The sequence below is a fragment of the Strix uralensis genome, chromosome 14, assembly GCF_047716275.1.
Source record: "Strix uralensis isolate ZFMK-TIS-50842 chromosome 14, bStrUra1, whole genome shotgun sequence".
NCBI classification, from domain to species: Eukaryota; Metazoa; Chordata; class Aves; order Strigiformes; family Strigidae; genus Strix; species Strix uralensis.
Window position 1 is genome coordinate 2054310 of NC_133985.1, and position 10881 is coordinate 2065190.

Sequence of the window (10881 nt, forward strand, 5' to 3'; positions counted from 1 at the left end):
ATTGTTTGACTGCAATGCTTCCCCAAAAATGTTCAATGTTCTAGTGTTAGGGACTCGTTGCATGCTGTATACTACACTCAACGGAGATGGTTTTAATTGGGCATTTGCATGACATGGTTTGTTTCAAATGTTCTCTGTTGTGCATGTGAGAGTAATTTATTTTAGCAGCTGGAAAATGCACTTGAGTCTGTGGTACACATTGATACGTAATTCTCCGTTTTCTTGCATGCCGCTGCCATAACTGGCCTTTGAATTGTTCACAGCAGCAGACGTTCCTTCTAGGGGAGGTAGAACAACGTTCTTGCTGTAGGCTCAGTTGTATCTCTTGCGTGCACCCTGGTGGGTTTGGTCTGTGTGGGTAGGTGTGGACAATGCAAACTCGCGATGATCTGTGCTGTGTGAGGCGCTGTAAACAATATTGTCTCGGAGCCCCACTGTCAGGCACTGTAGCACGTGGGGCTAAAGAGAAAACTGCAGCACAAAGCAGACTGCCTTTGGCCAACAGGGGAAAGGGGTGTTTGCAGAGAACAAAAAACTGCATCGGAGGTAGGGGGATGACTCAATGGAAATATAATGATCTCTCAATCAAAATGACTGCTATAAAGGGGGTTGATCTAATAATGTAACTCTCTTATTCAGACTTCGTGTTTCTTTAGTACGTGAATGTGTAGTGTATCTTCCTCAGTGTCCTTTGCAGTGTTTTCCCCACCTGGCAAAAACTAGAGAGGGGAAGAGGAGCTGCCTGCTTATTTTAGACTAATAATATCCCATTTCCCCTTTTTGGAAGGCTTTATTTTTGTCAGTAGCTGTGTTTAGGGATGTTTGCCTCTAAGAGAACTGTGGACATGCTGTTATCTCACATTCTGAATACAGGTGATATTTAATTTTGTCTCTTGCCTGTGATCTGTCTCTGTTCTGGGAGGAAAGGATCCCTTTGAGAGGAATGATGAAACCAGAGATGGTTGGAAATGAATTTATAAAAGCTGATCTGAAGTAAACTCCTCAAAAGGTAGCAACGGATGGTTATGGAAAGCAACTGGGTCAGGGCTCTGCTACCTGCAGTGCTTAGATCCAGTCCCTGTGTCAAGTGGCCAGGCTGTGCTACAGGCTGGCTCTTCCTGCACGACAGCGCTGCAGGTGCTGAAGCCTAGCCTCCACAGTGTTCGGGTGTCCTCAAAATACTGAATTATCGTAAATCTTTCAAATGGGTAGCTTTGGAAAGAGTAGGTGGTGGTGGTGGTTGCCACTTTTTAAAATTTACCATTTTCTGAAATGTCAACACAAGTTTATATGACAGAGTTTCATTTAATATTTTTCAACCCTGCCTTTTTGTTTTTGCAAGGTGCTTTACACCTAATGACTAAAATAATTGCTCCTTCACCCATCCAAAAAAAGGTTATTTTTGACATGTTGAAAATCTGTAGCGTGTAGAGCCATCAAATGTGGGTGGCCAGAATAGAAAAATACTTTGATATAAGTAAATCAACTTAATGAAGGCTTTCAAATAGTTCAGCTGTTAAAAACTGCCCCAGTAGGATGAATTAATCCTAAAGAGTCTGACTTGGAGGGGAAAAAAAAATCTGTGACATCATCTATGTAGTACAATGTACATGACATCAACACAACTAATCTTTCCTTACTGCTTGTATTTGTTACCCTCTATTTGCATTGTCAATATTTCTGTCCAGTTAAAAACGAGTATTTTAGCAGAGGCAGGGAGTGAAGTCTTTGTATTGAGGTAGAGTCTCTTAGTGGTGAGCACCTTGTGGGTGCAGGAGTGGTACATAGAGGCAGGCAGCAGATGTGTTCTCCTCTTTGTCATTCTCATGTCGTAACAGTTGAGGAAAAAGAGTGAACTAGTGGAAACGCTCATTAATAAGAGTTAGATGTTGCAGTTTTTGGTGTGAAGCCTTTTAGAATGCAAATATATTAGAAATAACTGCAATGATTGGAGATTGTTGTGCAAATCCTCTTCCTCTTTATGGTGATTGCTCACCTTTTCAGAATGATTTCCATTATTTTCACCTCAGCATTAATACTTTAGCTGAGGGATGTTTATATTACATTTCACAGAACGCTTCTGTAGCTGACATCTGAACATTCTCAAAATAAATCACAATCTGCCATTCTGATGCCATTTTCTCATGTAGGAGCATTGATTATGGCACTACAAAGTACCTTATTGTACAAAACTACATAATAAGGTATAAAACTGTGTATCATTTACTATTGCCACCTTAAGGCCTTATTATTTCATTAACTGTCTGACCTTTTCTGTCAGATCTTATTGTTTCAGCAGAATCTTCCTGCAGAATTAGAAGTTTGTTCTCAATATTGAAATGTCCCTGCATTATCTTATGTGCAAATTGACTTGCCTTCAGTATTTTTAGTGAGGACTGGTGTGGGGGGGTTTTTCCAGTTCTTTCAACTTCTGATAATACTACCCTACTCACTCATACCACCAAGACCTACAGAAGTTTTGATGTTTAACAAAGAAAACCTCTTGCTATGTATCAGCAAGAAGTGAAGGGCTGCTTGAAGGTACCTCTTTAACAGGCAAACAAATTAAAATAAAAGTTTAGGACTCAAACTCTTCCAGGTCAAAGCAGAAATTTAGTCTCAAAAACTGCTGTTCTAATTCTAGAAGCTACGACTTCTGAGCAGGTTCATGATTGATGCAACATGATTTTTCCCATCAGTAATTCTTAGATTATGCTAATTAACAGAATATAATAATTTGCATATAAAAGATGTAAGGTGGCACTGATCTATCATTACTTAGGGCATTGTACTTATTGTACATCAGAATGTACTGATGAAGAGCGCAAAAAAGTTTTATGTCTCGGTGCATCAGGAAAATGAAGGGCCAGACCACGGCATTCTCGAGTTCATACACTGCACAAAGGTACTGGTGTTACATGTGCTAGATTATCCTTCAGGTTTAAATTACAGCCATTATCTGTACTGTTCATACTATGAGTGCCTCAAACAGCTGCTTGTCTGTGTTTTCTTCTTCTCTTTGCAGCCACTTCTGGAAGTATTTGAAGACTTTAAACTGGACTTGAAGTTCACTGGAGCCCCAGTCTGTGAAAAATGTCATGTGTTTATCATGAACCTACAGAATGAAGGAAAATGCTCTGATGATCCTTGTATCGTGCTGCCCTTCTCCCTGCTTGATTTCCCCCTCTTTCCTCAGCCTTCTGTACGTACATCTCTCTCCCAATAGTACTGTTTCCCAGTCTCATTTCTCTTGGGTATAGCAGCTTGTCCTGTCTTTCTTGGATTCAAACAGGGATTTGCATCAGGACTGTTGCAATTTCAGTTAAGAAATGTGAGAGCTAAAGGAAAGCTTGATCGTATTTTTGTTCCTTGTAGTTTGGTGTCAAGTTTTCTGTCCCTTGGTTGGTGGTTCTCCCATTCTTTCCTGGTTCCCTTCTCTGTTGTTACTCCAGCACTGAAAGGCCTCTCCCATGATGTCACCAGGGGACTGCTTTTGCTGGTTTCTGACCTTGCTTTCACAACCACCTTTTTCACTGAACATTTGAAGTAAATTTTTCCCTCACCTGTGTCCTTCCTCCACAATGTCCTCTCTTCCTTGATTTTTTCCACACTCTTTCATATTCAAAATTCAGATGTTTATAAATGCTTTTAGATAATTGTGTGCATGTGCAAGTAGAGCAAGGTTAAAATACTAAGCGTACTTCTGCGTGCATTTTCAAGGAGAAAGAACCCCGTGTTGAGTTACTGAACTTAATTCTGTGTCTCAAGGAAAAAGAATAACAAAAACACTTTAATTTAGGAAGGTGAACATGTACATGAATTTCTTTGGTACTGAAGTCTACCATTTTTTCTAATAAGTGCCATGAATATGTTCACTACTGCAGTGGTTGGTTATTTTTTTCCTTTGCCCTGCGAGGATGCTTATAAACTTCTAACTGATAGTAGTAAACTAGTGATCTGATTTTACAACACGTGCATGCCCATGTCTAGGCACACAGGCGGTCTGTTAAGGTTAATGGCACCACTCATTTTCTGAAGTTAGAGGCGTGCTCTTTGCTGGGTGGTTGGATGGCAGCCTAAATCTTTCTGCTCAGTGGAACAAGGAAAGTGGTGTGGGGCGAGAAGGACAGCCACAATCTGGCATCTGTGTAGCACAAGATGCGGGCCCTATGTATCATTAGGGTTAGACCACAAAATGGACATCTTCCTTAAAAAAGTTTAAAATTTAAAGAGAGAGATCTTTAAAAGCAATTAACATCTTTTGACAGCAGTTGTAGATAACCTCACTTACAAGTTGGCGATAATTTACAAGTTTCCTGTCTTCTCTGAGCACAGGATTTTCTGGGCCTTAAAAAACAAGCTGTGGGAGATGGAGGAAGGAAGCATGAGAAATATAGGTACAGGGTTTTAAAGACAGCATTGTATTTTTAAGCTTAATTAAGCTCAGAATTTCATGTTGCTGCATTTCATGTTGCTGTTCTGCTAGAAACAATAGGAGAAAACTAACACGTTCCAGTTGAATGGGGATTCCTCTGAAAACGCTTTTGTGTGAGCTCAAGGCAACAGTGCATTTGCTAGTCAGTGAAAAAGAAAAAAGAAAAGGATGCAGATACTCTATGGGCCTATGTGCAAAACGCCAAATGTATATACTGGTAGTCAAAGCAGTTTTAATAGAATAGAATTTATGACCCACTGGATTATATTTCAGAAAAAAAAAACAGGCAGAGTAAGAAATGGACTATTTCTGCTCCAGAGGGGTTTGCTTTTTTGGTGACCTTCTTTTTCTTTCTTACAATTTAAGACTCTGATCCTGCAGCTCAGAGGCATTTAGCTAAACTGGAGGTCCACCTGCTCATCACTTGCAACTTAAGAATCTAAATCAGACTCTTTAGAGACAGAATGTTGAAATTGCTACTAAAAACGTGTCATGTTTTCAAACATTTATAACAGGCTGAAAATATCCAAAGTGGTTGTGGGTAGAGACCTGTATGTTGGGAAAACCAGCCTTATCAACGGGTATGGTATATCTCAGCAGATGGTTTGATTCTGCTATTTCTCAAATAAATGTTATGATGTTTCCATTCCTGTCCATTCAGGGTAATACTTCATGGTTGTGTTTTGAACCATGGTTTTGTTATTAAATAAAAGACAAAACAAAGTCTACAGTATGAGACAGGCTTCGTATACCAACACAAAAAGTCGTGCTCTGACACTTCAGTCAGTATTTGTTATATTCTGCACTATTTTTATCAAGTCCAATACGATACATGGTTTCCTTAAGAAATCCAGTCTAAAGGCTAAACAATCATAAGGTACAAAAAAGGGGAAAAAAAAAGGAAAAAATCTTTCCAGTGTCTGAGTCCTGGTTTTGTGTTTTATCCTTACTTGTAAGGTTGTTCACTGAGATATTTTTAAGTCATCCTGGTGGGGGTACATGTACTCATTTCTACAGCTGCAAGACTGTAGAGAAAGCTCGAGTGTTTCCACAGCTTATAAAATAAGACAGATAAAATGCAGAATCCCTTAAAGAACAGTTATTTGATTCTTTGCTGGATGTAAGAAAACAGCTCTTATGCTCTTTCTATCTAAGTCCAGTGAATAGATCGCTGAATTTCTGTAGCTTATGATCACTGTGACAACTGTCTGTCTGCATTTGCCTTTTATTATTATTTCTTCCGCATTCTTAAGTAGATACGGTAAGTTTTCAATCTTATTGATTAATCATTTGGGTTGTTATTTATGACCCAAAATATATTCCCTTATAACTAAAATGATAAGATACTGTATCTTCCTTGACAGTCCAAAGGTGGTTTATTCTGATTCTCATCTCATCCTGCGAGCTCACTAGATGTATATGCTTTCTGCTTTGCTATCCAGTATCTCCTTTTTCTTAATTAGTTTCTTGGTATTTTTATATATGCTTCTGCAATATATAGCCACTCCACAGTTAGTGAATTCTTTTCTTCATCATTTACAGGTGGGTGTTATTAGTATTTATTAGCTGGGTGTTAGCTATTAGATGGGTGTTAGTAGTATTTAACCCTTTTTTATTAATTGCAACTTTTGTAAAGACAATTTTGACCAAGACTACAAAGTGACCCTAGGAGTGGATTTTGAAATGGAATGTTTTGAAGTAGTTGGAATACCATACAATCTCCAGTTGTAAGTTGAAGCAGCATGGTTAAGCAATGCACAGAGTACAACCTCAGCAGCGCTTGAATTGCTGCAGGCTGTAGTGGAATACAGATTTTTAAAGAAAAATAAAATTGCACAAAGGATAATGCGATCTGAAGAACGGGTTCTGCACCTAGACTTGCAGTTTTAATAAAAATTTTAGTCTCTTGCATTTCTCATCCCTAAAAAATGTTAGAAGTTTGTCAGTGAAAATTATCCTGCATGTCTTGCACCATTTCAGTGGAATTCTGCTTTTTTTACTCAATTTTCTTGAAAGAGAAGTGGAAGCTTTTACCACAGATTTTTTTCCAGTTCTACTGTTACACTGTTCTGTCATTTGAGTTCAGTAGGCACAATGAGCACTGAACTTGGCTTTACTGGGAGTTTTATTCCTACAGCCATTGAAATTAATGGTAAGGTGTCCAGTGATTTCAGCATCTCTTAATTAGCGACTAATTGAATTTCCCCAAATCATAGAAAGACTGGAGGGTTTTTCTTAGAATATGAACCTAAAATACTTGATTTTCAGCTTTACTTATCAGACTAGTGGGAATCCTGGCCTTCTCTCACCTGCTTTGGTTCTGCTGAAGGCTGTCCTTGGCATTTCCAGTGGCCAGCAGTATTGCTCTGTAGAGGGCATTCTTGAATCATCTATGCTGCTGTGTGACCTGGAGCAGAAATAAGATGCTTTGCATGAAGTATTTTAGTGCATGGAGCTTAAAAACCTTTTCACTTTGGAACACCTTTTTTTCTGATTTACCATTGATGTAAATAGATGGCGAGTGGGATTTACTGAAAAATACTTGGAGGTCCATTTCCCACTGATTTCAGTGCCATTGTGTTTGTGAAAATTCTGCCAGGCTCTATCTTTTTGAAACTTGAGTGCCTCAGAAAATCTAGACTCATGCATCAGTATTTTGCCACCTGAAGCGGTGAGGTTCATGAGTTCCTAAAGGTCAGGTTGGATTATCTGCAGAATCTTCAGTGACTGTGGGGAACATTTCCACAGGATAAGCAGTAGTGCCCCCTTTTGCTGAGAGATTTCCGTACAAGAGAGATTTGCAAACCCCCAAAATCCCCAAGAACCCCCAAAATCCTCCTGAGATGCCCCCAAAGTTCCCAAGACCCCCCAAAATCCCCCTGAGACCCCAAAACCCTCCTGAGATGTCCCCAAAGTCCCTGAGACCCACCAAAATCCCCAAGATGCTCCCAAGAATCCCAAAAACCCTCCTGAGAACCCCCCAAAACTCTCTCAAGGACCCTTTGAGGAACACCCAAAACTCCTCAAGGACCCCCAAAGCCCCTCACACTCCCCTAAAATCCTCCAAGAACCCTATCAGGTACCCCCAAACCCTCTGGGACCCCAAAAACCCCCTCAAGGACACCCCAAAACACCTTCCAGGACCCTGTCATGTACTCCAAACCATCTGGGACCCCTCAGAGATCACAAAACTCCTCAGAGACCCTCAACCCCACCACATACCCTCTCAAGTACCCCCAAAACCCCTCAAGCCCACCCCCAAAGTCCTCATAGGGACACTATCAGGTACCCCCAAACCTTCTGGGACCCCCAAAACCTTCCAGGGAACCCCCAAAACCCCTCATACACCTTGAGAGTCTCCCAAAAGCCTCCCACAACCCCCTAAAATCCCCCTAAGGACATCATCAGGTACCCCAAACTCTCTGGGTCCCCCAAAACCATCTCAAGGACCCCTAAACCACCACTTAAGGACCCTATCGGGTATCCTGAAACCCCATAGAACTCCCAAAACCCCCTCAAGGACCCCCAAAGAACTCCTCAAGGACTCTATCAGGTACTCCCAAACCCTCTGGGGCCCCCCAAACTCTCCTCAAGGACCCTATCAGATATCCCCAAACCCCCCTGAAGGACCCCTTCAGGTACCCCCAAATCCTCAGGGACCCCTCAGACACCCCCAAACCTCCTCAGGGAATCCCAAAACACCTCACCTCCCCCCCGTTAAAATCCCCCTAGGAACCCTATCAGGTAGCCCCCCAAACCCTCTGGGACCCTCAAAACTCCTCGGCTCTGCCCCCCACCATTGACCCCAGACCCTGGCTCACTGAGATGGGGAAATAATCCCAGAAGTAGGTCCAGAGTGGCCACCCACACCCCCAAGTGGAACGGCGCCCCCCACAGCGGGGGGGTCACGGTCCAGCAATAGCCAGAGCCTGTAGAGCAGCGCTGGCACCCAGAGTGACCCGCGCAGTACCAGGGCAAACAGCAGCACGCGCAGCTGGCCGAGGAGACTCAGGCATCTGGCGAGGGGAGGCAAGGGGACCTCCCCTTGGGGCTGTGAAGTGCTAAGGCTTGGACAATAAGCCCAAGCCAGAGTTGACCTATAGATGAATCCTGTACATTTTATAACTGATAACCATTGTGCTAACAGGTATTATACTAAGTTATAGCAAACCAACTGTTCTGAGGTGGGAATACTGAAGCCTGAGCAACAGGCCCTGAACTGAAACTGCTAACTCTGTGTGTAGTCATTAGTGAAATATGCATAGAAGACATAGCTTAAACATCATAAAACATGTCTATCCTGAATGTATCCTTATATTTCTTTATGTGTGAGCAAGATAACAAGGCCACAGAAACAGTTGTCTGGCCTTGTGACCTTGCTCATAAATTAACTAGATAAGCAGGGAAACTCCCTGAGCTTCTCCCTTAAGCCCTGGCCAGGCTCTGGGGGGAACCTAACGTGAGATGAAAACCAGATATTTCCGCTTAAAACAAAGGTGCCAGCTATTCTGGCTTACCGATTTCAGGTATATAAGGCTGGGCCCGCTCACAGCGACTTTGGAAGCCTCACCTACGGGTGGACGCACCGCGTAGGATTTCCCACTTGCAGGGAAAGGTTCTCCAAATCCTCGCTGTGACCGGGGCTGCCCAGCGCCTGCGGATCTGGATGATGGTAACGTATGCAAGTGGTGATGGATCTTTCTTAATCACTATTCTCTCTCTCTCTTGTAGTAATGATTTGATGCATTACCCTGTATTTTCCTATTTGTTTAAGCGCGCTACTTTGTCTTTTCTTACTGTATGTTTTCTATATTATTCTGTTATATTATTTAGTTATTTCTAGTAAATACGCCTGCTCTTTTCACTCTGGTGTCTGAGTTTAATTGATATCCCTGATCAGCAAAACAGGCTGCCACTCCCCCCCAGGCACCCCCTTTCCTGGGGTCCCTATTTCACCCCAGCATCCCAAAACTCCCCTCTGGGGAGGGACAGTGTTGCACACAATGCTGTCCTAAGGAATCCAGGCATCTGGGGAGGAGAAGGGAGGCAAGGGGGGGCAGGGGGATCTGGGAGGGGGGACATGGGGACAGTGGGGGACCCCCAGGCCACCCCCCATCCCCAGCAGAGGGGTCCCAGTGGGGTCACTGCACAGACTAGGGGGACTGTGACACCACCCCAGGGGTCCCACTGGCTTTCCTTGGGTGGGAGGAGGGGGGGTTGGGGACTGTCCCCAGGCTCTAATCTGGGAGGGGGACAGCAGGGGAGGTGGTGGCAGAGGGGAACAGTTGGGGTCCCAGGGTGGTGTCACCAGTGGGGGGCAGGAATACTACGAAGTACTTCTGGATGCTGCCAGTGATCGTGGCACTGGGGACCGTGGGTGCTGCTGACACCAGTTTGACCATGGGGACAGTGGTGGTGCCAGGGAGGTGGCTGTGCGTGCTGTGCCGGTGTTGAAGGTGATCACCTGTGGGGCATGAGGACTGTGGAGGGACATGGGGACAGTGTGGGGACAGAGGGACATGGGCACCATTGCTGTCACCATGTCGGGGACCCCCAGGACCCTTGGGGTGACACAACCACGCCACGACCCTAGAACAGGGTAGGGGTGGAGACACAGGAGACACCCCAGGGCCAGGCCAATGTCCCCAGGTGTCTGAGGGGACCCCGCAGTGTCCCTGTGGGCAGTACCTGCTGTGACGTGCTCGTCCCCGAGGCTGATGACATCATGATGAACTTGGTGGGGGGTGGCGACGGCTGGGTGGGGGTCCCTGGGTGCCAGGACACCAGGGGCTGCATGAACAGCATGATGGCACTGGGGACCTTGATGATGCTGGGGGGTGCAGGGCCTCCCCCTGACCCTGGGGGGGCCTGCGACAAGGTCAAGGTGAGATGATGCTGTGGGGACAACAAAGGTCACACAGCAGGTCAGGGGACACATGTCCTGTGTCAGGACATGTGTCTTCTGTTTCCCTCCCCATGATTTTGGGCCCCCCCTGGTATTTGTGTCCCCCACATGTCCCCACATTTTCCCATGTCACCCTGTACCCCCAAATGCCACTCCTGTGTCCCCACCTGGGTGACACCATGTTCCCCATGACCTTTGTGTACCCCTGCATCTCCCTGTATCTCGTGTCCCCATGTCCCCCCAAAATCCTACGTCCCACGGCCCCCCTCCACTATGTTCCAATGCCCCCCCACTGTCTCCACATCCCCCCCATGACCCCATGTCCCTCACAAGGTCTCCAAGCCCACCCAGATGAAGGTGCAGTTGACCTGCACTTGCACCATGTGGGTGCAGAGCAACACGTTCCCTCCATGTCCCCATCCCGTGTCCCCCCTCTGTCCACCCATTCCCTCCCCCATGTCCCTGTGTCCTCACCTGGTTGATGCTCAGGGGAGTCCTGGGGACCTGCTGGGCCTGCATGGTGGCTTGCGCCTGCATCTTC